Below are 25,669 nucleotides of genomic sequence, written 5' to 3'. Positions count from 1 at the left end.
TCTTCCCAGCAAGTACACATGCCCTATGACAAAAACTGGGAGAAAAAGAAATTCACCTCTTGCCTAAAATAACAAAGCATATATTCTGAAGAAACCCTTACTGTAATGTAAAAAAAAAAAAAAATTAAAGGAACCAAAGAAAGAAAGCAGTGGGGAGGCAAAGGGGATCACTTAGTGGGAAACTACTCATAAACTGGTGCTGCCTTAAGGAAAAATGATAATCATCAGGCCTGCAATTTGATCTGTGTACCTCAGGCCTCTGCATGCTGGACAGCTGGAAGTGAAATTCTTAAATTAAGCTAAACCCCAAAGGGAAAGGTTCTGAAAGAAATGAACCTTATTAGTACCTTAGCATTCACCAAATTGATTATAATTATATGTAATCTCGCAAATGAAAGAAAAATTTCTAACCTAAGAAAACAAGTCACCATAAGAAAGCAGATAGCAGATTCGAAACTCCAAAAGCTGTAGATATAATCTATCTCATTAAATAGCCACACATCAAAAAATTTAAAAATGAAAGGAGCTGGGGGCTGGTAGGTGGTGTGGTGGTTAAGGTGTTGGACTCCCACATAGCCAACTGTGGTTCAAGTCACAGACCTGGTAGCTTTATTTCTCACTTTCCCTTTCTAGCTTTCTTCAAATTAAAATAATAATAATAATGATTAATGGAATTAACTAAATAAAAATAATTATAAATATAAAAAAGGATTTGAAAGAAAACTTTCACATTCTAAAAGACGACAATGTTTGCCTGCTAGAGAGGCAGAGAGACACAGAGAGAGAAAGATAGGAAAAAGCACCCCCAATGATACAATCCCTTCTCTTTCATTTTTCTTGCCTTTTGAGATTTTGGGTGCACATGTACACACACATATGCACACAAACCCAGTGTTTCTCAAGCCTCGGGGTTCAGGACTCAAACTACACAGTCAGCCATGTGGAAACCAGCCTCCTTAGTGAAGACCACAGTGAGCCCAAGAAGGTTTTAATTTTTTTCTTTTCTTTTCTTTTTTCAATTAGCCCAAATAAAAATATTAAAAATAAAAATTTAATCACTTAGGTTGACAATTTATCATCTATTCACAGGGAACTCAAGGAGCTTACTCAAAAAAAAAAATGATTAACCCATTTAAAAAATAGGAAAATGAGCTGAACAAAAATCTCTCTAAGACATGTGAACAGCTAAAAAGCATATAAGGAAATGCTCAACATCCCTCATCATAAGGGAGATGCAGATTAAAACCACAAAGAGATACCACCTAGCCCCTGCCAGAATAGCAAAGATAAATATATATAAAAAATGGTAAGTGTTGGCGGAGATGTGGTGAAAGGGGAAATCTTCTACACTGTTGGTGGGAATGTAAGCTGGTTCAGACACTGTGAAGAACAATATGGAGGTTTCTTAAATAGAACTACCATTTGATCCAGCAATCCCACTTCTAGGTACGTACCCAAAGGATAGGCGAATGCTCAGTTGGAAAAGCACTTGCACATCAATATTTATTGCAGCATTATTCACGAACACTAAGACATAGAACCAACCCTAATGTCCACAAACAGATGAATGGATTAAAAAAGTGTGGCACATATACTCTATGGAATACTACTCAATCATAAAACACAAGACCCTGGCATTTGATAGAAAGTGGCTGATATGGAGGATCTATTGCTCAGTGAAGCAAGCCAGGATATGAAAGAAAGATATTGTATATATCCACATACTGACTATCCACACTTTATAAGGTTGAAATATTGGAAGGCATAAAAGCAGTGAAAATAGTTAGCAATGGTGAAGACAGAGTGGAATGGGGTGGGAGAAGGGAAGAGTATGGAGGATAGCAAGAGAACAAATAGAGTGGCGTGACTTTAGTGGGACACAGAAATGGTTTATTACTTGATGATAACATGTATAGTGTTCTCAACTGGACTGGTCTAAGAAGTATTTAATGTTGGGTAAAATCTTTTTACAAGTAAAATGATAAATAGTGATTGAATATTTTAAAAAATAATGAGAATAGTAATAATAATCTGGGAAAAATGATGAAAAACTATTTGATGATGATGATGTGAATAGTAATGTCTTTGTCTTGACTGATATGCATGATAGTCCTTCTGGAAAAAGAAATGTAATACACTGTAAAGTTATACATGATTCAATGCAATATAAACAAGATTATGATAATAAAAATTTTAATTAAAAAAACAATTGATCATCCAGGTTAATATGTGGATTAGATACAGAAGACAGAGTTTATACACTGAAAAATAAACCTGGATAAGCTGTCAACAAAACAGCTTAGAAAAATGAGGAAATAGAATTCTCAGGAAAATAAAATAAAGATAACATGAGAAATACTTGTATATAAATTATTGGAGTCCTATAAAAACAGAAAAAGGAAGGGCCGGCAAGTGGCATGGTGATTAAAGGTGTTGGACTCCCACATGGCCAACCACGGTTCAAGTCTCGGACCTGGTGGCTTGCTTTCTCACTTCCTCTCTCTCTCTCTCTCTCTCTCTCTGTCTCTCTCTGATCAAATTGGAAAATAATAATGATAATAATAATAAATAAAAGTTAAATAAAATAATTCTTTTAAAACATTTTTAAAAAAGAGAAAAAGGAGAATAATAATAATAATAATAATAAAAGGTAATATTAAATAAATAAAGGCTAAAGTTTTTTTAAAATAGTAAGTAATATGGATTTGTTGATACGTGAAACATTGTCTATACCAAAAACAGTAGATAAAAAGGAACCCAGAATTAGCACATTTATTTAGAGTAATAGCAATGTATTAAAAATAAAAATCTAAAAATGTCTAAGAGAAATGACAAATTACCTCAAAGGAATAGTGTTCAGTGCAAGAAAAGACTTTATACAAGAAATAACAAAGGCAAGAAGATAGTAGAGTATTACATTGTAAGTGATTAAAAGAAAAAAAAAAAGCCTTAACTTAGAATCTCAAACATAGCAGAATAATCTTTTAAAAATAATAAATAAATAGGGGCCAGCAGGTGACACAGTGGTTAAGGTGCTGGACACTCCCACATGGCTGATCGCAGTTAGCATCCTGGACTTGGTGACTTGCTTTCTCACTCTGTGTGTGTGTTTGTGTGTGTGTGTGTGTCTGGTCAAATTAAATAAATAAATAAATAAAATTAATAAATAATTCCTTAAAAATAGATAAAGATATTTAGGTAAATGATAAAGAAGTTAGCCACCAAAATATTCTACCAAAGGAACTTGAAAGCATGTATTATAAGAAAACGAAAAAAGATAAGAATCCCAAAAGAACAAATTAGAATAAAAGAACACATGGTGAGCAAAAATAATATTTTACATGTGTACAAACCTAAAGTTAACTATGTCTGGGGAACCAGCAGATAGCAGTCTACCATAGTTTTAGTATCGAAGCTGGTGGCTTAAAACTCATGCTATGTGTGTGTGTGCATGCGTGCCCAAAGTCCCAAAAGTAGAGTGGTAGAGCAGCGACTGTGGTGTAAAATAAATAAATAACTGTGTCTGTATATAGTAAATAATTATAATGTATAATTTGTGACATTAATGAAAATGAGAGACCTAAAATATAAAAAAACAGGCCCATTTAGGTTAGGAAGTAGATGACATGGGTTAAATTTTTGTGTAATCATTGTATTATTCAGGAAAGACATTAAGACACTTAATAACTATATGAATCATTAAATAAAATTCCATCATTAATAGAATTTTAAGGGTAACTACTCATAGGAAAAAACAATGTATGGACTAACAGATAGGCATAATGGTTACATCACTGGACTTCCATGTAGTCCACCATGGTTTGAGTTCCCAACCTGGTGGCTTAAAACTCATGCTGAGTGCCCAAAGTCCAGAGAGGAAAATGGAAGAAAAGGAATTGCGATGTGGCTATCCCCCTTGCGGAGGTGATTTCTCGCTTTCTGTCTCTCTCTGTCTCTCTGGCGTGTGCACATTATAGCAAAAATCTCTCTCTCTCAAAAAGGACAAAACTCAATTTATAACTTCCAAAGCAGGTGAAATAAGAGAAAGAGAAAAATAATTTTTTAAAAAAGGCAATGGAACTAGAGTAAATTTTGAATACAGAAATAAATTTGAAACTTTTGAAGGCATACATATAACATGTATATATAACATATGTATATACAACTGTACTATATAAAATGATGTGTAAAATTACATATATGTATAATGAAACTAATGTATATAGCTATCAATATGATACATTAACAAATGTATCATATACATGTAAATATGCATATGCAATCAATAAAAATTGGACTAAACTTTCAGTTGTAAGACACTGTTAGAACAAATTTTAAACATCATCTATATAATGTTTATCAGACATATAATATAAGCATATAAAAATTTAACATTAAAATGTATATAACTGGGACCAGAATGTGTTGATGGTGTGGTCAGCCCCCTTAGGGGGTGATTTTTCGCTTTCTGTCTCTCTGTTTCTCTCTGTCTTTCTGGCAAACGTACATGCCCTATAGCAAAAATCTCTCCCCCCCAAAAATGCATATAACCTTGCAAATATTAAGTATGGAACTGGGACTACAATAATAGGTTCAGATGAACTTTACATCAAAAAATGTACAGTATCAGACATCAGGTTGCTACTTAAGAAAAAGTTTTAATTTACTAGGAAAATTTGTATGCATTTAATAACCTCAAATATATCAAAAGCAAGAATAATAGAATATACTAGGATTGATGAATCTGTCATCATGCTTAGGTAATTATTTCTATTAGGCTTCTGGTTTACATATACTTGGTGTATATTTTTGTGGATATAGTATGGTTTTTTAAAAGCATACATACAGTGTATAATAATCAAATAAAGAATATGCACATATTCATTTTCAACATTGAACTTTATGTTCATTATGTTGTGCACATTTGTTAAGAGTTCTACTAGATTTTTTTGAGATATGTATTAAGTTGAGTATATTTTTTACGCTGCTAGGATACACCATTCCATAGAACAGAATGTGTTAAATTATGATATTGAGTAAAGTTTCATAATCTCTTTTCAAAACTTAGCTGGGCCTTCAAGAAGAGCTTAGATATCATGTCATATTAGTAATTAAAGTATCATTAGAAACCATTTTACATTAGCAGGGAAAAAACTTGTTAGGCTCATTTATGTCTAACTTCGATGATGATATGCTGGGCATCGTCCATATTTTCCACCACTGTGTTGCATGCTAGTGAGGGCAATATAATTCTATTTTCAGTAACACTCAAATTAGCACAAATTTTTAAAAAGAAGTGTTAATCGCCCTAAAGAAATTGCAATAATTAATTAATAATGAAAGATTATGGCAATGAAACTATCATAAAATATAAAGAGCATGAAAAGCACTTCAAAAATATATTTTATAAATTAACTTTAAGCATTAAAATGTGGTGATGATTTTCCATTAAAACCAAAAGCTCTCCCGATACTTTCTTATGAACTACTGCTTTGCAGTATGTATAATAGAGATTTTTCTGAAGAGAATATTTCACTGGAAGTGTTTTATCAGTGAACTTTCCAAACCATGAATCTCTTCTTCATTTTCTCACATCATTTGCTTAAATTCATAAATCACCTAAAATGTTAAGCTTAGGTTATTATGATCTAATGTGAAATAAATCACCACTGGTCTTTTTTAAGAAATTCCGAGTTTTTATTAAAAGGAGGGTTATAGGAAAATGCAACACTATCTTGTATTAGGTAGATTAATATTTAAAATATTCAGCTTCTCTGTTTCTTCCAGTACATTAGCAGTTTAACTACAAAGGCACTGTGGTCAATGTAGTAGACTTAGCATTGTGACTTTCTTGGCTGTTTGCTAACAGCCTGTTGAAGCAAATTTTTTCCTATTTAGTTGTTACTCATCTTTTCCCAAACAAAGTATCAAATACATGTCTCACTAAATTTCCTGGGTTCTAAATCTTATCCTGAGACCAAATACAAAAAGGAAAATTTGGGTGCTCACCTGGTATAGCAATCACACACAGAAGCCTTGAAACCATGTTTTTTAGCAGGTTTGTATTTAAAATTAGGGAACTCACCCCTGGAATAGAAACTAGCTTCCTGTAAATCCTCAACAATACAACATTTAAGTGAAGAACCAGGATTAGCACCCAGGTCTGTCTTTCCTTCTCTCTCTCTCTCTCTTTTTTTTTTTTTTTTCCATTAGAGTTCACTGATGAGAGACAGAGAGACATTGAGAGGGAAACTAAGAAATCGCTCCTTCAGAGGGTATGGCTGTGCTGCAATTCCTTCTGCTCCATTCTCCTGGAGTCTGAGGCATGCACACACATCACTCCACGTGATTTTGAAGCCACTAGGTCCGGAACTCAAACCACAGTCAGTCATAGGGAGTCCAGTACCTTAACCACCATGCCACCTGCTGGCCCCAGCACCCAGGTCATTCTGAAGTAAAGACATTTTTCCTAGTCTTATCCCTTTTGTTGGTCCTCCTTTTATTTACCACTGAGCAATAATTGGATGGTTTAGCTTTTGCTATTGAGTTAAGTTTCTTATAAACTCCAGATAATATCTTCTCAAACACAGTTTGCAAATACTTTTTTCCATTCTGTAGGTAGTCTCTTCATTCTGTTTTTCCTTTGCTGTGCAGAACAAGCACATGTTCTTTTTTTATTGTCTACCTCAACTTATTAGTAGGAAGGTCTCATGGATTAACACACTACATAATAAACTTCTCTTTCCTTCACCCCAACTCCAATTGCATGAAAGCATACATAATGATTCACCATAACCCAAACACTACATGTCAACAAAAAATCTGTTCAAATGACCAGTGTTCTTCAAAGGAATCTAAATATCCAAATTTTCTGAATTTTCTTTAAGAAATGGAAACTATGGAGCAGAGATATAACATAAAGTCAGGTCATAATCAGAATATGTGTATGTTAGATGTAAAAAGAATGATCCTGTCTAAGAGATGTCTTCAGTCAGGTCACTTATTAATACATCCATCTTTAATTCCCCTCCTAAGATCCCAAATCTCATAGCAAGCAGCTTTATATTATTTTGAATTCTTATCACTACTTTTCTATGGTCATCTCTTTAATGGACTGAATGTTTATGTTTCCTAAATTGCTATCTTGAAATCCTAATTCCCAAAGTAATAGTATCAGGAGGTTGGTCCTTAGGAGTGATTAAATAATGAAGACAGAACTCTCATGAATGGGATTAGTGCTTTTGTAAAAGAGGACTGAGAGAACTCCATCACCCCATTTACCATGTAAGGACCCAGGAAAAAGGCATCATGTATAAACTGGAAAATGGGTTTTCTCTAGGTTTTGATTCTGTTTTGATCTTAAGATTTCCTAGTCTCCAGAACTATAGGAAATACATTTCTGTTATTTGTAAGCTAACCTGTTTATAGTATTTGTTGCTTGAATGGACTATGACAACCTCATTAAATCTCTGCTAAGTGTTTACTATGATAATGCGCCTTACCTGCTGACAAGTATGTGAAGGACTTGCCCAGTGGGAAGACACTAAACTGTAGACAATTATATATCTTAGCTCCTCTCAAACTTCAGTATTTATGGCATAGGTAAACAGGTCACAATAAAAGTATTATTATTTGTGGAACCAGTAGTTGGCATAATGGCTATGTCTCTGGACTCCCATGTAGTTGATTGTGGTTTGAGTTCTGGACCCGGTGGCTTAAACTCATGCCAGGCATGTGTGCATGCATGCCCAAGATCCTGAGAGGAGAATGAAGGATAAGGGATTGCAGCATGGCCATCCTCCCGGAGGGTGATTTCTCGCTTTCTGTCTCTTTTTCTCTCTCTGTCTTTCTGTGAATGCACACACCCTACATTCACCATTACAGCAAAAAAAAAAGAAAAAACTCTCCAAAAAAAAGTATTATTATTTTTCATAAGACCCGTTAAATTTAAATCTACTCATTTCTAGTCCTAATAATATATTATCAGTTTGATTTGAAAAAAAATCTAATCGTTGCTCAGGTCTGGCAATCATTTTTTTATTACAAGTTTATTCTGATTATTTTAATTACATTTCATTTTCTGATTATTTTCATTACAAAACTAGTAACACAAATTGTATGATGTGAAATCTTTAAAGAAATATTAGCATGAAGAAAAGGTACTTTACTATCTTATTTAGTGTACCATTATTCTGAATATTCTGATATCCTTTCAAGGAGTGTCAAGTATTTAGAACATAAATAAATAAAAATACCCATTTTTGCATTTCTTTAGGTTTCAAATAGTGAAGATAAAAGGAAAGTTCCATTAATGAGATGTTGAATTTTTTTTTTTTTTTGGAGAGGTTTTTGCTATAGGGTGCATGTACTCACCAGACAGACAGACAGACAGAGACAGAGAGACAGAAAGCAAGAAATCACCCCCCAGGGGGGATGGCCACGCCTCAATCCCTTCTCCTCCCTTCTCCTCCCAGGTTCTAGGGAATGCACGCACACGCGCCCGGCGTGAATTTTAAGCCACCGGGTCTGGGACGCGAACTGCAGTCAACTACGTGGGAGTCCAGCGACATAGACATTACGCTAAATGCTGGTCCCATGAGAGGTTGAATTTTAAGGCCATTCTTTCATTCAAGCCTATAATTTTTCATCTTGAATATAACCTTGGTAAAATAATGTAATTATTTCTCGGGACCAGCAGTTAGCGTAATGGCTATGTCGCTGTACTCCCACATAGTCGACCACGGTTCGAGTCCCGGACCCAGCGGCTTAAAACTCGTGCCAGGCACGTGTGCGTGCGTGCCCAAGATCCCGAAAGGAGAACGGAGGAGAAGGGATTGCGGCATGAGTTTTAAGCCACTGGGTCCGGGACTTGAACCACGGTCGACTATGTGGGAGTGCAGAGACATAGCCATTACGCTAACTGCTGGTCCCAATAATGTAATTATTTCTTAATGAGGATTAAATTAATACATTGAGAATGATAGAAACTAATAAGAAACAAGTATGTGTGTGGCTGTGTATTTTTATGTATCTGTGTTTATTTAGTATGCACTCTATCAAAAATGAGAAAGTTTTTTTCTTTATAAAGTTATCAAAAAGATCATGGAATGGCTGGTATTCCAACAACCAGAGGTTCCCTGTAAGATTGCTGCTTTTATTAATATTGGAGCTAGGAAAATGGGAAAAAAATGTGATACTGGAATTCTTGATACCTTCTGCTACTGGAGAGACGAGCACATATTCTACCTGCAAGCAGAAAGGACATTTCCTCTTCCTTGTTTCTCTTCCTCATTGTTTGCCATTCCACTTGGCAGAAATTAAGGGGGGCATCAAGGGATCCTGGAGTCCCATCCCCAGAACTGTAAGGCAGAGTATAGAAGTGTGACTTCAGTTCTAAGAAGTATTAGGGCGGCAGATGGCTCACAGGGTCCAAATCATGTACTACAGAAGATATATATGTGAATACTTTGCCATTGTGATTATTAAACACTGGAAGCACCTTAAATGTTCAAAAAGATCATACAAAACTAAGAGAAATAAATTAGTAAATTAGAGTATCATGTATCTATAAAGTTGAAAAAAAATGGAGATTGCAAAAGAATAGACTCAGCACAATTCATTCCATGTTACAGAAAAAAAAAGATAACAAACAAAGAATGATAGTTTCTTCTGGGGAATGCAGAAGTAAATTTAATGTAGAAGAAATCCAGGGGGATTTGCCTGTATCTTTAATGTGTTTGCTTCTTTAAAAGCAACAACCAAAGCAAACATGAAAAAAAAAAGGATAATGTATTCTAAGAGAGTGGTACATGCGTTAATGTTTATTATATCATTTTTTATTTATTTTTAAAATCTATTTTACTGAGAAAGAAAAGGCACTGGGCATCCTGACAGGATCTTGTTATGCTCATTATCCCCACCCTGCCTTCCAGCCAGCCAGGACCACAGGCATGCCTAGCATGTTTCAGGTCAACTGGGGATGAGACCTCTATCTGTGACATGGCTCTAGCATTACAGAGTAGCATGCCACTGCCAATATGGCTGGACCTCTATCATTTTTTAAATATTTGGGTTATTCATTGTTTTCTAAGGAGAAAAAATAAAGAAAAGGTCAAGCATAGCTGTCTCATTACATGTCAGTGCTTACAGCTTGGTCAATCATTCTTCATTTCTGAATCTCAGTTATATTATTATAAATCTCCTACAGTGTCCTTGTGAGGACTAGAGATAATTAATGTAAAGTGCCTGTCATTTGAAGGTCCTTGATAATGGTTACTTTTCATTATTATTATTAATAAGAATATCATGTCCCCCACAGAGTACCCAGCTGTTAAATAAAGGACAATGAGTGACATCAAACAATTAGAAAACATTTTCTGTTATTTTTCCTATGAGAATTCTATTTTTTTATTAATGCTTCAAAATTTAGTTATTTCAGTTTTACATATAAGAGAGTTGAGGCTCAAATTAATGAAACAACTTGTTCAGATTCACTCATCCTTGTTAACACACTATGTCAGATTGGATTCTTTCCCTTATTATATCTTACCTATTATAAACTGAGGATAATGAAAATTTAGATCACATTAATAGAAAGGTAGAATGATTTAGGAGGACAGGGCATTCAACCCTCTTTGCCATGGACAGAATTATTTTATACCTATTGTCCCAGTGTAATTATTAATAGTACCTCCTATTATTTTTTAAAATGTCTGGTTTGATGGCAAGTTATATATACATGTTATACACAAGTTATATATACATGTATATGTATATATATGCATATATACATATACATATATACACATATATGTATATACATACATATACATATATACATACATATATGTATATATATGTATATACACATATACATACATATACATATACATATATATACACGCATACATATTCATCCTGTAAATTCAGTAGAACAATACACTAGCTTTTAGTTCATGTTAAGTAACATACTTGACATATTTTTCCCTATTCTGGTGACAATATTTTAAGAAACATCTAAACAAAATAGAATTAATCTAAAAAATAAATGTAAAGAACTCAGATAATATATTATAACTTTAAAAGTCATGCCCCCTTGCAAGAGAATAGATCTGGGGGGGGGATGAAGGGTTTTGTTTCTGTTTTTAGTTTTTTAGTTTTTGGGGTTTTTTTTGAGACTTCTTAAAGGACTATATGAAGAAGATCGAAACTTATTCTATGTGGCTTTGTAGGACAAAATAAATACCATCATTAATTGTTAAAGACATAATTTTTCCCCCTCAGTATGAAGGAAAACTAACAACATGCCAATGTTCATTTCTTCTTTCTGATGAAATTCCTGGATTTTCTAGGCATACTATCAATATATGTAGATAGGGGCAGTTTTATTTCTCTCAGTTCTTTTTTTACACAAGTGCTCTGGCTATTCCCTCATGACTGACTGTGCAGACATATATCTAATAAAATGTCTGATAAAAGGAGTGCCATCAAAGGTCCTTATGTTATTCCTGAATTTAGCAGTAATGCAGTAAGGATCTCACCATTAAGCAAGAAAGGTTGATTCTATTTAAGTAAGAATGGATGTGGAATTTAGTGAATTTGTTTTGAATATGGTAAAAAATTAGATTGAATATTAGAATTATATTAATGGGTGTCTTAATATTTGTGGTCATGACATAAATCACATGTGATCATGATGTATGATTTTGTAATATAATATTGTCTAGTATTGGATTTTGTTCATATTATCTTTGGAATTTTTATATAGCCATTAGATTGTTGGTTTCTTATTTTTTTTCCTTTATATTTAGTGATCTTTATTCAAGCCTGAGTATTCATATTATAGTTATTAGCCAATACTAAAGACTTTGGAAACTTTTTTTTATTTGGATAGTAGAGTCATTTAAAGAATACTGGAGATTGGAACCAGCAGTTGGTGTAAGGGCTATGTCGCTGGACTCCCATGTAGTCGAGCGTGGTTTGAGTCCCAAACTCGGTGGCTTAAACTCATGCCAGGCACATGTGCGTGCATGCCCAAGATCCCGAGAGGAGAATGGAGGAGAAGGGATTGTGGCATGGCCATCCCCCTTGGGGGGTGATTTCTCGCTTTCTATTTCTCTAGTTTTACATATAAGAGAGTTGAGGCTCAAATTAATGAAACAACTTGTTCAGATTCACTCATCCTTGTTAACACACTATGTCAGATTGGATTCTTTCCCTTATTATATCTTACCTATTATAAACTGAGGATAATGAAAATTTAGATCACATTAATAGAAAGGTAGAATGATTTAGGAGGACAGGGCATTCAACCCTCTTTGCCATGGACAGAATTATTTTATACCTATTGTCCCAGTGTAATTATTAATAGTACCTCCTATTATTTTTTAAAATGTCTGGTTTGATGGCAAGTTATATATACATGTTATACACAAGTTATATATACATGTATATGTATATATATGCATATATACATATACATATATACACATATATGTATATACATACATATATATATATACATACATATATGTATATATATGTATATACACATATACATACATATACATATACATATATATACACGCATACATATTCATCCTGTAAATTCAGTAGAACAATACACTAGCTTTTAGTTCATGTTAAGTAACATACTTGACATATTTTTCCCTATTCTGGTGACAATATTTTAAGAAACATCTAAACAAAATAGAATTAATCTAAAAAATAAATGTAAAGAACTCAGATAATATATTATAACTTTAAAAGTCATGCCCCCTTGCAAGAGAATAGATCTGGGGGGGGGATGAAGGGTTTTGTTTCTGTTTTTAGTTTTTTAGTTTTTGGGGTTTTTTTTGAGACTTCTTAAAGGACTATATGAAGAAGATCGAAACTTATTCTATGTGGCTTTGTAGGACAAAATAAATACCATCATTAATTGTTAAAGACATAATTTTTCCCCCTCAGTATGAAGGAAAACTAACAACATGCCAATGTTCATTTCTTCTTTCTGATGAAATTCCTGGATTTTCTAGGCATACTATCAATATATGTAGATAGGGGCAGTTTTATTTCTCTCAGTTCTTTTTTTACACAAGTGCTCTGGCTATTCCCTCATGACTGACTGTGCAGACATATATCTAATAAAATGTCTGATAAAAGGAGTGCCATCAAAGGTCCTTATGTTATTCCTGAATTTAGCAGTAATGCAGTAAGGATCTCACCATTAAGCAAGAAAGGTTGATTCTATTTAAGTAAGAATGGATGTGGAATTTAGTGAATTTGTTTTGAATATGGTAAAAAATTAGATTGAATATTAGAATTATATTAATGGGTGTCTTAATATTTGTGGTCATGACATAAATCACATGTGATCATGATGTATGATTTTGTAATATAATATTGTCTAGTATTGGATTTTGTTCATATTATCTTTGGAATTTTTATATAGCCATTAGATTGTTGGTTTCTTATTTTTTTTCCTTTATATTTAGTGATCTTTATTCAAGCCTGAGTATTCATATTATAGTTATTAGCCAATACTAAAGACTTTGGAAACTTTTTTTTATTTGGATAGTAGAGTCATTTAAAGAATACTGGAGATTGGAACCAGCAGTTGGTGTAAGGGCTATGTCGCTGGACTCCCATGTAGTCGAGCGTGGTTTGAGTCCCAAACTCGGTGGCTTAAACTCATGCCAGGCACATGTGCGTGCATGCCCAAGATCCCGAGAGGAGAATGGAGGAGAAGGGATTGTGGCATGGCCATCCCCCTTGGGGGGTGATTTCTCGCTTTCTATTTCTCTGTCTCTCTCTGTCTTTCTGGTGAGCGCACGTGCCCTATAGCAAAAACCTCTAAAAAAAAACCACAAAACAAAACAAAAAACCTCTCAAAAAAAAAAAAAGAATCTTGGAGATTATCAGATCATTGAAGATTTCACAGAATTCCACTGTAAAATTCCCTGAACCATATGCTACAGAGTCATGTTTAGAATTTTCTAATTTTAAAAAATGTCTTAGTTTTAGAATTTCTGGATTATTATTTTCTCACTTTTAGAAATTTCTCATTTTTTTCTGGGGAAAATTACTCTGTTTATATTGTACTTGTCATCTCTATGGGTAAATCCTGGTAAACTTCATTTTCTAGAACATTACCTATTAAACCAAGTTTTTGAAAGAAATTTGAATAGATGAATAGATGAATGAAGAATGGACTTTTAAAATCTCTATTTCAATGATTATGTTTCTTGTCATTTCTTTTCTTAATTAAATTTTCTATTAATTTTTAATAAGGTTAGTTACTTATTAATTTCAATGAATTTTTTATGGGAATGATGATGTGATTTAATCACTTACTGTTTTGTTTTTCTGATTTCTAATTCATTTTCTGCTTTTCATCAATTTTACTTTTATTTTACTATATCTGCTTTCACTATGGATATATAGTTCATTTGTTTTTCTTTTTATGTTCTTTTGATGTAAGTATTTAAGCTTAGGCATTTTTATATCACTCATTTAATTTTATTCCACATATTCTATTATGCGTGTTATTATTATAATTATTTTAATTCTGTAACCTTGCAATACATTTTTTTTCTTTAGGTTTTTGCTATAGTGCACATGTGCTCACCAGAGACAGACAGGGACAGTGAGATTGAAAATGAGAAGTCACCCCTTGGAGGGGTGACCATGCCACAGTTCCTTCTCCTCCATTCTCCTCCTTAGATTTTGGGCACATACACACTTGCACCTGGCAAGATTTTCAAGTTGCCAAGTTCAGGACTAGAACCACAGTCAGCCACATGGGAGTCCAGAGCCTTAACCACTAAGTCACCTGCTGGCCCCTGCAATACAATTTTTATATCCCCAGTGACTCAAGCTAATGGGTGTGTTTGTATGTGCATGGACACACATCTTTTTAAAAATGTTTATTCTTTATGGTAGAGATAGAAATATTGAAGAGCATAAAAGCAGTGAAAATAGTTATGGATGCTAAAGATGGTGTGGAACAGGGCAGGGGGAGAAGGGAAAAATATAGAGAAGGATAGCAAGAGAACAAATAGACAGGCATGACATTAGTGGGACACAGAAATGGTTTATTATCTGTTGATGATAACATGTATAGTATTCTCAAGTGGACTGGTCTGAGAAGTATTTCACGTTGGATAAATTCTTTATACAAGCCAAATGATACATAGTGATTGAATACTTTAAAAATAATGAGAATAAGTAATGATAATGACGTGAAAAAATGATGAAAAGCTATTTGATTATGACGATGTGGATAGTAATGTCTTTGTCTTGACTGGTATGCGTGGTAATCATACTGGAAAAAGAAATGTATACACTGTAAAGATATATGTGATTCAATGTAATATAGAAAAGATTATGATAATAAATAAAATAAAATTTAAAAATGTATCTATTTTTTCTAACTTCTAGAGGGTGTTTTTGTTCAACAGAGAGAGGGGGAGAAAGCACCCCCAAAGAGGGCATAGTCATGCCACAATCCTTTCTCCATTTCTCAATGTTTTCTTTCTTTCTTTTTCTTATTTTTGGGTAGGTTTTCATCATAGGATATATGCTTTAATTGAAAGACAGAGCCAGAGAGAAAGTGAGAAATCACCACCCAGGGGATAGTCAGGCTATAATCTTTCTCCTTAATTCTCCACTCAGGATTTTGGGTATGCACACACTTGCACCTGGTGTGATTGCCAAACCACCAGGTCCAGGACTCAAACCTCCATTGACCATGTGGGAATCCAGTGCCTTAACCACAATGTCACCTGCTGATCACAATCGTTATTCCATCTTACTGAGATTTTAGGCCTTCAAACACATGTGCCCAGTGTTTTCCTCAAGTTGTTGGGGCCAGGATTAGAACCTGACTGGCTGTGTAGGATCTGGTTTCCTTAACCACAGGCAGAAGGGCCAGCCTGGTTTCTCTCCTTTTTTTTTTTTTTTTTTTTTTTTTTTTTTTTTTTTTTTTTTTTTTTTTTTTTTTACTGTTTTTTATTTCTTCCGTATTTTTGTGTTTCTTTCTTTGACTATAATTTCTGTAATTGTTAATTTATGGTACTTCTTGTTTATTGACCCTAAACATGTTCAATTTTTAAAATATTTAGTGTACTTTAGAGAAAGTGTGTTAACATTTGTATGGTTTCATAGATATTATGAACATAACTATCCTACTGATTAGAGACCAAAAGTCTTCTAAATCTTTTACCATTTTTGTCCATATTGATACATTAGGTACTAAGGATTAACCGCAACTATTAGCACTATTCTTCATATTTTAACTTGCATATCTTATAGTTTTTGCTTTATAAAAATTCCTGTATATTGGGACCAGCAGTTACTGTAATGGCTATGTTGCTGGACTCCCCTGTAGTCGACTGCAGTTCGAGTCCTGGACCTGGTGACTTAAACTCACACCGGGCACATGTGTGTGCGTGCCCAAGATCCCGAAAGAATGGAGAAGGGATTGCAGCGTGGCCATCACCCCTGGGGGGTGATTTCTCGCTCTCTGTCTCTCTCTGTCTTTCTGGTGAGTGCACATGCCCTATAGCAAAAACGTCTCCAAAAAAAGAAAAAAACAATTCCTGTATATTTTGTTAATATATATTGATAACTGTTATAGTCTTTACTGTAAATTATGATCTATAGCATTATAAAATCTATTATTATTCTCTTTGGCCTGGATTCTAATTTCTTATAATAGATAAAAAAAACCATAATATTGCCTTCCCCTTTCCAAAGCAGTCAAACGAACAACTTTTTGTAAATAAATTACTGAGGAATAATTAATTTATAATAAAATGCATTTATTTTAAGTTTACATTTTAATGTTAATTCATTTCCTTGCAGACACCACTAGAAGCAAGATATAGGACATTTCTGTTATCTCAAAAATTCCATTTTTTCCTATATGTTCCTACAAAGTAGGCAAGGAAGATTTAATTTTAGCTCTGCTTTAAAGATTCAAAAATAGAAATTCAACAATTTTAATTGCACACGGTCACAAAGTAAAAATACATAATAGAGAATTAATGCTCTTCCCATTATACTATGTTGAATCTTGAGAGCTATTTTTCCTTTGTAAATTCTTCTTTTTTTTTTTTTTTGGAGAGATTTTCACTGTAGGGCGCGGGCGCTCGCCAGACAGACAGAGAGAGACATAGAGACAGAAAGCGAGAAATCACCCCCCAGAGGGGATGTCCAGCGACATAGCCATTATGCTAACTGCTGGTTCCCTCCTTTGTAAATTCTTAATACTATCTTATTTGAACTAAGAAAAAATGCTAACAGTGTGAAAGAGGAGAAATTATCTATACTGAGTTCTGGCTCAGAGTTGCTAGACAAAAAGAGAATCAAGTATATATGGGAATGTGTGTGTTAGTGTATGAGAGAGAGTAGGGGAGAAGGGAAATTTGGTGGAGATTGAAACACTGAATAGAAGTTTTAATTGGGGGAACCAGCAGTTAGTGTAATGGCTATGTTGCTGAACTCCCATGTAGTCGACCGTGGTTCAAGTACTGGACCCGGTGGCTTAAACTCACGCCGGATGCATGTGCATGCATGCCCAAGATCCCAAAAGGAGAATGAAGGAGAGGGGATTGCGGCGTGGCCATCACCCCTGGGGGGTGAATTCTCTCTTTCTATCTCTCTATCTCTCTGGTGAGCGCACTCACCCTGTAGCAAAAACCTCTCCCCCCAAAAAAGTTTTAATTGGTAAATCAGATTTCAAAGTTTAAATCATGTGTTCTAATTAATAAAGTATATGCACACTTTTAGTTATACGTGTGTGTGTGTGTATATATATATACATATATATATACATATAAATATTTTCATTTTAGATTTTTTAGTTTTGCTATAGTATGTGTGTGCTCACTAGAGAGACAAAGAGAGAGAAAGAAAGAGAGGAAATGAGAAATTACCCCCAAGGGGGGATGACCATGCCACAATCCCTTCTCCTCAGATTTTGGAAATGCATGCACATGCTCCCTGCGTGATTTTCAAGCCTCTGGGTTCAGGACTAAAACCACATAGAAGGCATTGTGGGATCTAGCACCTTTACCTCTATGTCACATGTTTGAGCAAATGAGCACCATATCTTTAACAACAGTGGTATAAATTATCAGTGCACAAATTCTGTAAAGGTTCTTTTTTTCTTATTACAGAGTCATTATTCCAAGTGAGGCTTTGCTAAGGGACTTGCAAGACCTTTATTTTCTGGAAGTCATTCGAAAGGTAAGAAGAAATTTAGAGGACATTCTTGAACATCAGATACATGTTTATTCCTATAGATATATTCATGTAAATTGTAAGGTGTAATAAGAGAGGAAAAAAAGAGAATCATAGCAAACAAATTTCTTTCCTGTGATTCCACTCATCTGTTGCTACATAGTGGCCTATTACAAAGGAATGATGATATGCACAGACACCTAAATTTTGATGCTGATTTATAATTGCAAATCCTTTTAATAGGGATTTCAAATAGCTTAACTATGATCTAGAGAGAAACACAGATGTTACAAATAGCTCTATGATTTCACTTATTTTATAATCATCTTCATTAGCTAGATATTTTTGACATCTCTAGTTTAGTGGTTATCAACCTGTCTGCACATTATTATCTCCTAGGGAGCAATTTTAAAATGGCAGAGCCAGGGCTCATGCCTTGAGAGTCCCCGATTTGTCTGGGATTAAGCCCAGGCCATTTTAAATAGGGTACTCAGGTATATCTTATGTGCAGACAGGATTGAGACCGTATTTCTTTTTAAGATGTGATTGCATGGTTGAAGAGAAAAGCAACATTAAAAAGACGGTCTAATTGTCCCCTTACTCAAAAAAGAACTTAGTTTATGTTTTAGTGTTGCTGTTCAATTGCAATGGAGGGTGACTCAGGAAAACTATGTTTTAAATAAAACATTATATGAAGAAATAAGATTAAGTTTATTCCTGTATATTTCAAAAATAAGGAGGAGAAAAGTTCTGCACAACTGTGTCTAGAAAATGAAAGGTACGTTATAGGAGAAGGAAGAATTATTTTAAGGATGTAAGGGAATACTATAAGCAATAAGATTCAAATCCAAATGTTTCTATATTTATAATTTTTAGGTTATTCAAATTTTCTTCATGCAGGAGACGATCTCATAAAATTAAAGGTGGTCATTTATAGAAGGACTACTTTATAAATGTTTTCTTCCTATCATAAAATCATAGGATCAACCACACTATACTTCCAAGTATTTAGACTTTTATGATATGATGATTTCATGCATTTCTTTTTATGAAATCATTGCAGAGCTAAGTGGGTAAAACATATTCGTTCTTGGAGACTAGGCAAACATTTTATATACATTTAATCCTGACTTGAAAGTATGGCTCTAAAAAACACAAATCAGGTTAATGAGCAATGTTTTGGAAACTACTAACACCAGCATCAAGAAATCTTATATATGTGATCCATTTCCTCCACTGAAGTACCTATTGTAATCATTTTTAAATGCTGCATCTAAGCTATCTTTATGGTACAGGATCATTGCAGAACAAACTTATCCTTGTCCTATGAATATTGTCATGAAAATATTGTGAATCTTTCTTCACTATCACACTTTGAGAAAATGTTTCAATTTTTATGTTTCTATTGTGTGTTGAAATCACTTAAAAAACAATATGTGATATCTTGTGAGGTATTTAAAGTTTTCTCAGAGGTTGTACCTATGCACTAAAGATAAAGTACGTCCCTCTGACAATCTACATGACAAAATGTCCAGGTCAAAATTGTTTAAAGATTCTGTTACCCCAAAGATTCATGGTGCATAATAGCTGGTTCCCTATCCCTGCACATTAGTTGCCCTCTCAGGCTAGCGATAAAGAGAAGGGATAATTAGCCACTGTGTTTTGACTGTTTCTATTCTATTGTGGCATACTAATCTAAAGAATCATGGGAAATTATTAACGTAAGAAATGCTCATATTTAGGCCTCATTTATTTAAATTATGTGTCTAAATGGAAACGACTGGGTCTTTTTATCTTTTGTACTAAGACACACCTTTAGAGAAAATAATACATCACTGTAGCTAATATCAGATTACATTTTGGCAGAATCAATAAATATTAGAAATACAGGACCCATTTTGTTGATAAAGGTTTTAGTAGAGGAGTAAAAAAATAAGTAAATTTTAGCTTTGGCTTCTACAAGAGATCAAATGATCAGAAGCAATAGAGGTGTTTTGTTTTTTTTTTTTCTTTTTCTTTTTTTTTTTTTTTTTTTGCCACCTGGTTCCCTGTGGATTTTCTTTGTAATGTAGTCAGGTGGGGAGGAAGTACAGACACAGAACTAAAATGAGCTGTTGGCAACCTTGTCAGGTTGCATTTTACAGTTTCCTTTCTAGTCTGCCATTTGAGTTGGCCTGGCCAAATATAGTTTTCTTAGGCTTTATCGTCAGAGAATTAAAGAAAGGTGACCTCATTTAGACAAAAATACTGGATAGAAATGAATTTTATTTTTATATCAGCCTATTTGCAAAGTATAAAAACCCTATTCAGAAAGAGCTGTGCAGGGGCAATTCAACTTGAACATGGCATGCTTGAATTTGAACACTTGGAACCTTTCTGACAACAGAATTAAAAAAAAAAAAGTGAAAAAAAGCAATACTTTTTTTCTAAGAATGGCTCAGAGAAATGCTAAAATTGCCATTTCTTTTAAAACAGTAGTTGTAGCAGAAAGGATTTTTTTAACTCTCTTTAAAATCCTATTCATGCGTTTCTAACAAAAAAAAAAGCTGAAAACAGTTACAGTTACAATGATGTATTATAGGATCTTCACTTATTCATAAACTTTTAAATCCCTGATAGTATTATAAATCCTGTACTTTGATAATATGATAAAAAGTATGTTCCTTTTCTCCTGAACTCATTTATGTAAACTAGAAATAAACTCTCTCTTATAAACTAGAAATAGAAGTACCTATGTCAAAGAGCAGTTAAGAGCATTAAATGAACTGGTCCATATAAAGTACTTAGAAGAGGGCCTGACATAGGATGAAAGTTCAGGTAATACTGGTGATTATTATCATTTTAAAGAGTCATTGGAGGGAACCAGCAGTTAGCGTAATGGCTATGTCGCTGGACTCCCACGTAGTCGACCGTGGTTCGGGTCCCGGACCCAGTGGCTTAAAACTCACGCCGGGCGCGTGTGTGTGCGTGCCCAAGATCCCGAGAGGAGAATGGAGGAGAAGGGATTGCGGCGTGACCATCCCCTCTGGGGGGTGATTTCTCGCTTTCTGTCTCTATGTCTCTGTCTGTCTGGTGAGCGCCCGCGCCCTACAGTGAAAATCTCTCCAAAAAAAAAAAAAAAAAAAAGAGTCATTGGAAAATTAGCCCCACAGCACAATGGTTGTGTGCTACTTGTAGAAAATGGGATCACACATGGCCCATCAGGGTTCAAATTCTAGCCCTTGCAGCTTGAAAAACAAACAAGGCACAAGTGCCTGCATGTCCCAAATCCCGACAGGACAGAGAAATAAAGGAAAAGGATTGAGGCATGACCACACCCCACTGGGAGATGTGCTGTTTCTCTCTCTGTGTCTATCTGATGAATGCATGCATCCTCTGGAAATAAAATAATAATAATAATAATTTTTTAAAAAGGGACTCACTGACAATAATAACTTCTTTTAAAAATTTTGCCAAAAGGGTATGTGTGTTTACCAGAGAGAGACAGAAAGACAGAGAAAGAAGGAAAATGAGAAAGCATCCCCTATGGGTTATGTCATGCCACACAATCTCTTCTCTTGCATTTACCCTCCTTTTGGGGTTTTGGGCATGCACATGCATGGTGCCTGGTGTATATTTCAGCTACTGCTTTTGAGACTGGAACAGCTTTGTTGGCATGTGGGATCCAGCCACCTTAACTACCAGCCCAGCACAGGCTGGCCCAGAAATAATACTTTTATGTGTGCTTTTTTCCTTCTCTTTTAATTTGACCATCTTTTCCTTATCTTCAACCCTATGTTCTTGTTTTTTCTACTCCTTATTTTAGTGATGCCTACTTTATTCTACCCCTAGCTTGAGTCAAAAACCCTTTTATTTTTCTATAATTCTACCTTTTATGCACACCTCAAAGGAAACCATGAAGTAAAAAATATTTCTAATAGTTTAAATGTATACTCCAAATTTTACTATTTCTTTTCTTTTCTTTCTTTCTTTCTTTCATTTTTTTTTTTTGAGAGTTTTTTGCTATAGGGTTCATGCACTCACCAGAAAGACAGAGACAGAGAGACAGAAAGTGAGAAATCACCCCCCCACCAGGGGAGATGGCCATGCCGAAATCTCTTCTTCTCCATTCTCTTCTCAGGATCTTGAGCATGCACGCACATTTGCCTGGTGTGAGTTTAAGCTACCGTGTCCAGGACTTGAACCACAGTCAACTACGTGGGAGTCCAGCGACATAGACATTATGTTAACTGCTGGTCTCAAATTTTACTACTTCTAACCACTTACATTATTACTGTCTCTGACCAAACCACATTCACTTCTCAAGCTGAAAGTTCCAATACCCTTCTAAAAGGGTATTGCATTTGCCTTTGCCTAGCAGAAATATGAGTGATCTTTGTCAACTCTAAATCATAACACGGTACTTCTTAGCTCAAAATCTTCCAATGGCTTCTGTATCTCTAAGAATAAAACGAAGATCCTCACCAGACCTATGTCATCCTAAAAGGGCTGGTCCCCAACTCTGGGATCTGTTGTTTTCTCCACCACCAGCTGCATTCCAGACATACTAGCTGACTTTTTACCTCAGAAAACATCAACTCCACTTGTTTAATACAAGTATCATTTCATGGCCATTATTCCTTCTGGAATAACTTTTGGCCTTCTCCTACTACCAGCAGCACCCTACTTATAATACCTGCATGATTTTCTCCCTTTCTTCCTCCAGGCCACTGCATTGCCATCTTAGCATGGGCATTCCCTGGTGAACCTACCCAAAATAGAGCTTCCTGACATTTTTTGCAATCTTACCCTGCTCTATTCTCTTTTTTTGTTTGTTTGCCTAAGAATTATTTATTTCTTTCTTCTTGTTATTATTTTAATTTGTATAGGGCATGTGTGCTCACCAGAGAGAAACAGAGAGCATGAGAGCAAGAGAGAGAGAGAGAAAGTGGGAAAGCAAGCTGCCAGATCTGGGACTTGAACCATAGTCAACCATGAGGGAATCCAGTACCTTAACTACCATGCCACCAGCTGGACCCACCATTCTCTATTCTTTTGAGAGATGACTGGCTAACAGATAATGTAGAAGAGAAACTCCTGAGCAGGAGTCTTGTGTCTTTCTCTTTGTTGCTGCATTTTCTGCATCAGCACTTAGAACAGTGGATATTTATTAAATGAATGATTCTAGGCAGCCAAATCAATACCTATAAACTGCATCTAATGTAATATTAAAATATATCCATCTATATCTATATCTATATATATATATATATCTATATATTTCCTGGTGGTTAAGGTGCTAGATTCCCACACGGCTGACAGCTGTTCAAATCTCAGACCTCATGGCTTGAATTTCATGCCAGGCTCACATGAAAGTGTTATCAAAATCCCAGGAAGAAAATGGAGAAGAAGGGATTGCAGTGTGGCCATCCTCCTGGGGTGGGGAGGGTGATTTCTCATGTTCCCTCTCATTTTCTCTGTCTCTCTCTGACGAGCACACATGCCTAATGGCAAAAACATAAAGAAAAAAATGTGCTAATATGAATTCTTTTCAACTTGAACAAATACTGAAAGAAGATGGGAACGCAGAACATAGCTCAGGTAATCAAGGAGGGAGATATATAAGTTGAATGTCAAACTGGAGCTATGTCACATTTTTAAGCAGCTCACTATAAGAAATATAAATTCTTTGCATATCTCATTGCCAATCTAGTTATCTACTTTAATCTTAATGCTGTGAGCACTTATTGAACCAAGAATGCAGTTGCACTGATGCCACAGAAGCAAATGTCTCATTGTAATGTGATATGATTCAATAATTAGCTCCCAAAATAAACATGCTCTTCAGGTTCTTCTTATTTTTCAGCAACCCTGGAGCAAACGTCAAAAAATTAAAAGTTAGATATTTTTAAAATGAAGGAACTTAAACTTAAATCACTATTAATAATGAGAATCCTCCATAGTGTTATTAATCATGCATATTGAAACCATGTCATGCTGACGACATTGTTACAGAGTTGAGATGGCTGCTCAAGGATCACTTGAGTAAATAAACATTTCTGCACAGCTAGCAGTTGAGTTATTGTACTAAATACTGAAGGCAATCTTATGATGAACATTATAATTTAATAAGCTTTTCTGGGGAACTATAAGAATCCAGATACATGCTAAATATTGAAGTGATTCAAAAATAATTATAAAACATTTTTCTTGACCTCATTAAACTTACATGGGGGGAAATTTCAAAAAAATCATGGAAATTGAATATTGTGAGAAAACTATTCATAAATTTTTAAATTGTTTTTCACCATAATGAACTTGTACTTAATTCCATTTTTCCACCAAGTTTTTGAAGTTCTCTTAGGTGTAGCACATTTCAATTAATGAAAATTTGTATTAATTTTACTTTAGCATTAAGAAAGGTAGACATTACTTTGATATTTAGAAAAACATGATGAAATGAACCTGAATATTTTATTGTCTTGCTATTAAAGGATGTATAAGCAGCTTAATATTAATACAGACTAAAGCTTTTAGAAAATTGTTATTGCTATTTTCATGTACAGAGTGTTAGATTCTTTTCAGTGTTATTAGCATGATTTACATATCTAAATAAAAGCTATTTAGATTTTTGAGGAAAAATGGGTCTTTTATGTGTAATTGTTTTATATATTTACTCAAAAATAGTATGTCCTATAAAATAAATGTTGTACTTGAAATTAATTCCAAAAAGATATTCTTTAATAAACAAATGAATTTAGAAGTTAATAACTATGACCAGTGAAAAGTTAAGAAAATGCATGTAAAATTCCAATGGAATAGCATATGTTAGCTTACAATGGAGAAAAAGGTCACATCCAAAACTGGCAGAAGTATGTGAAATGGATATTCTCACAAATAAGCTAGGACAGCATAAAATGCTACAGCAATTTGGAAAGCATTTTGAGAATGTTTATTAAAATTTATGATGTATATAACCTTTGACACATTTTTAAGACTATATCTAGAGATACTGAGATTTTTGGTGTAAAGGATTATGGAATTTTTATAGTTATTAAAAATAATGGATTAGATCATTTTGGCTTAAGAATATACATTATTAATGTTTCAATAAATACAAAAATTCAAAGTAAATTATTTGTAACATAAGGTGTCTTGTCACTCCATCATTTTATTTTTCTCTATTTTTTTTATACCTGCTTCAAATCACAGTGCTTTTCTATAAAAACAAATGCATTCAAAGGGACTTAAATTAAATCTTCAAAGATTAAATTATATATATTTTCTCACATATATATAAGAAGTAAAGGAGCAATAACCATCTGAATATGTTCTTGAGTTTTTGAACAAGTTAAAAAAAAAAAAAAAAAAACCTCTGGCACTGATCAAGAGCTCCTATTCAACACTCTTGGCTCATTTTTCTCTCAACTCAACTCATTTCCTGCTG

General features: G+C 34.2%; 1 long non-coding RNA gene across 2 annotated transcripts in view; it reads right to left on the bottom strand.

Annotated features, from left to right (window-relative positions):
* Positions 1-25,669, bottom strand: part of LOC102484163 (uncharacterized) — a 181,592-nt gene that overhangs the window by 46,088 nt on the left and 109,835 nt on the right. Inside the window, exon 4 of one of the 2 annotated variants that reach the window (XR_334769.1) lies at positions 24,020-24,093. The exons of the other annotated variant lie outside the window; for it this stretch is intronic. This is a non-coding gene — a long non-coding RNA (uncharacterized LOC102484163). Of the gene's footprint in view, positions 1-24,019; positions 24,094-25,669 lie in introns of those variants that run through there. 2 annotated transcript variants of the gene reach the window in all.

Source organism: Tupaia chinensis, unplaced genomic scaffold (assembly GCF_000334495.1).
Source record: "Tupaia chinensis unplaced genomic scaffold, TupChi_1.0 Scaffold000276_1, whole genome shotgun sequence".
Lineage (NCBI taxonomy): Eukaryota > Metazoa > Chordata > Mammalia > Scandentia > Tupaiidae > Tupaia > Tupaia belangeri.
Note: the sequence above shows the minus strand (reverse complement) of the source record. Positions and strands in the feature narration are given on the sequence as shown.